This window comes from Tenrec ecaudatus, chromosome 10 (assembly GCF_050624435.1).
Source record: "Tenrec ecaudatus isolate mTenEca1 chromosome 10, mTenEca1.hap1, whole genome shotgun sequence".
Lineage (NCBI taxonomy): Eukaryota > Metazoa > Chordata > Mammalia > Afrosoricida > Tenrecidae > Tenrec > Tenrec ecaudatus.
Genome location: NC_134539.1, coordinates 124,175,068 through 124,178,911, shown reverse-complemented (window position 1 = coordinate 124,178,911; position 3,844 = coordinate 124,175,068).

Here is a 3,844-nt window from a genome sequence, read left to right as displayed (position 1 = left end):
ATCAAAAGGATAATTATACAGTACTACGAAGGATTGTACTCCAATGTATTCAACAACTTGGAAGACCTGGACAAATTCTTGGAAAAACAATCCCTCCCTAGACTGTCCCCAAAGATGTCACAAATCTCAACAAACCCATAGCAATAGAAGAAATAGAAAAGGTTATCAAGGGATTACCAACCAAAAAATCCCCTGGACCAGATGGCTTCACTGGAGAATTCTACCAAGCATTTAGGGAAGAACTAACACCAGTCCTACACAAACTCTTCCAGAACACAAAAAAAAAAGACAGCAAACTCCCAAACTCCTTCTATGAAGCTAGTATAACTCTGATATCAAAACCGGGGCAAGGATCCCACAAGAATCGAGGACTACAGACCAATATCCCTAAAAAACGTTGATGTAAAAATCCTTAGCAAAATACTGGCCAATAGAATACAAAAGTATAAAAAACAAGTAATACACCATGACCAAGTGGGATTCATACCAGGGATGTAGGGATGATCCAACATATGAAAGACCATTAGTATAAATCACCACATTAGATAAGAGTTGTATGAGTCCCTAGTAAAATGTTTTAAAAAACTAAATAAATAAATCACCACATTGACATGAAAAACTATAAGAGCCTCATGATAATATCAATAGATGCAGAAAAAGCATTTGACAACATCCAATACCAATTCCTGTTTAAGACACTTGAGAAGATAGGAATGGAATGAAAATTCCTCAAGACAATGCAAGCAATATATGAAAAACCAACAGCCAACGTACTAGGCAATGGAGAAAAGACTAACACAATCCCACTGAAAAAGGGGACCAGACAAGGAATGCCCCGTGTCCCCACTCTTATTTAACATTGTACTGGATTTTTTAGCCAACAGCATAATGCAAAGAAAAGACATCAAAAGTATTCCTCTGGGTAAGGAAAAGGTGAAACTATCATTATTTGCAGATGATATGATTTTATATATGGAAAATACCAAAAGCCCCACAAGGGGAGTACTGGAAGCAATAGAGGAGTTTGGCAGAGTGGCAGGATACAAGATCAACAAACAGAAGTCCATCAGACTGTTACACACATCACATAAGACCACAGAAAAGATCAAGAAGGTGGTAACCTTCACAATAGCCAAACACAAATAGAAATATCTAGGGATATACCTGACTAAAAGAACAAAAGATGTATATGAGGAAAACTACAGAACACTATTACAAGAAACCAAGAGCGACCTCAACAAATGGAAGACTATCCCATGCTCACAGATTGGAAGACTCAATATAGTCAAGATGTCAGTTCTGCCAAAGGCACTGTATAAGTTTAATACAATCCCGATACAATTACCCTTATCCTTCTTCAAAGAAATGGAAAAACTGATAACCAACTTCATATGGAGAGGGAAGAATCCCAGAATTAGCAGAGAACTCCTCAAGAAGAACACCGTGGGAGGGCTTGCTTTACCTGACCTTAGCACATACTATGCAGCCACAGTTCTCAAAACCTCGTGGTATTGGTACAATGACAGATACTCAGACCAATGGAAAAGAACTGTAAACCCATAAATAAAATAATCAACATACAGACAACTGATCTTTGATAAGGGTTCCAAAAATATTAAATGGGAAACAGATGCCCTCTTTAACAAGTGATGCTGGAAAAAAGGGATATTTACCTGCAGAAAAATGAAGCAAGACTCTTATCTTACTCCATGCACAAGAATAAACTCAAGGTGGATCACAGACCTTGAAGTTAAACCCCAAACTATTAGGGCCACCAATGAGGAAATTGGGACAAACCTGAGAACCTTGGCACAGGGAATACACAGGCTATCAGAAAGAGGGAAGGACACAAACATACAGGAGGCACAAATTGACAAATGCGATATACTAAAGATAAAACACCGGTGTACATCGAAAGAATTCACCGAGTAACAAGAGAGTCCACAGACTGGGAAAACATCTTTAGCAATGACACATCAGACAAAGGCCTTATTACTAAAATCTACAATACTCTGCTAGCTTCCAAAAAGAAAAAAACTAATTGCTCACTGAGGAGGTGGGCAAGGGACCTGAACAGAAGTTTCACAGGGGCAGAGATCCGAATGGCCAACAAACATACGAGAAAATGTTCCCGATCTTTAGCCATAAGAGAAATGCAAATTAAAACAACAATGAGATGCCATCTAACACCCTCAAAGGTAGCCCAATTCAAAAAATCAGAAAACAACGTGTTGGAGGGGCTGTGAGGAGACAGGAACTCTCATCCACTGCTGGTGGACCTGTAAATATGTACAGCCACTATGGAAATCCATCTGTGATATATAAAACAGATGAAAATGGAGCTACCATATGACCCAGCAATCCCCCTACTGGGCATATACCCAGAAGAGGCAAGAAACAAACCAAGGCCAGACATCTGTGCTCCAATGTTCATTGCGGCACAGTTCACAATTGCAAGGAGTTGGAAACAACCCAAATTTCCATCAACTGACGAGTGTATTAAAAAGCTGTGGTACATTCATACACTGGACTACTACGCATCACTAAAAAGCAGTGATGAACGTATAAAACACATCGCTGCATGGAAAGAACTAGAGGAAATCATGCTAAGCGAAGTAAGCCAAGCACAAAAGGACAAGTACAACATGAGTCCGTTGAGGTAAGCTTTTAAAAAAATTGCAAACGGGGCATAGAGGAAAAACTACTGTATACAAAAATTCCTGGGGTGAGGACCAGGTAGTATGGCAGAGGCCAGACCAAATCCAGGGATACTTTTGGTAGCCAACTAAAAAGGAGGTGGGGAGAGGAAAAAAATGGGTAGTGGGGGCACAGGGCACTAACCCACTCAAGGGAAGGGTATTGTTTATATCTCCACAGGGAACGAGGGACCAGACTTCAACCCAGTGCTTCAAGATGTGAATGCAACATGCCAGCATGAAGTAGGGAACCAGTGGAGAGGTCTGAGGGTCCGGTCCCAATCCAAACTTTGTGCACACCTGTCCCTCCCCCCAGAAGAATTTATTTCAGAGGACAGCACTGAATCTGCAGCTCTGTGAGAGGGACACGTCTGATCAGCGCACATGGGAGCAAATGAAGGGGGAGGAAGAGAGCTTGGAGCACATCCTGTCCCTCAAATCCTTGAGGATGATATTCCCGTTCAGAGCAGCCAACCCACAGAGAAGACAACATGGCCAGCCCCACTATGAGACACGAAGTTCCTCACTGACCTATAGCCCTACAGGGACAACACCAGAGACACAGTGTGGGATTTCCGCCAAATCTGATCCCACCACACCGAGGCAAAACACTAAGGGTGTACAACAGAACAGCAAAGGGAATAGAGCAACGAAGACCCCAGGGAATACGAAAAGTAGACTTTGGGGTCAGGGCTTGGTGCCCCAAGAGACTCGACTGGAAGACATTCCTAAAGGTCAACAAACAGTCCTTGAACTAACAAGCTTTTCTTTCTGTGTTTTGTTTTGTTTTTGTCATTGGTGTGTTGTTGTTGTTTGTTTTATATTGTTGCTTGGTTTTGCTCTGTCTTGTTTTTTGTGCATGTTATTATCTCCACAGGTCTGTCTAAATAATATAGGCTGGATGAACAATCTGGAGGAGAAAACAATGGGACCAACAGTTCCGGGGAGACATGGGAGAAGGGGAGGTGGGGGGAAAGGTAGTGGTGTTAACAAACCCAGGGACAAGGGAACAACAAGTGATCCAAATTGGTGATGAGGAGGGTGTAGGAGGCCTGGTAGGGTGTGATCTAGGGTAATGTAACCAAGAGGAATTACTGAAACCCAGATGAAGACTGAGCATGATGGTGGGACCAGAGGAAAGTCAAAGG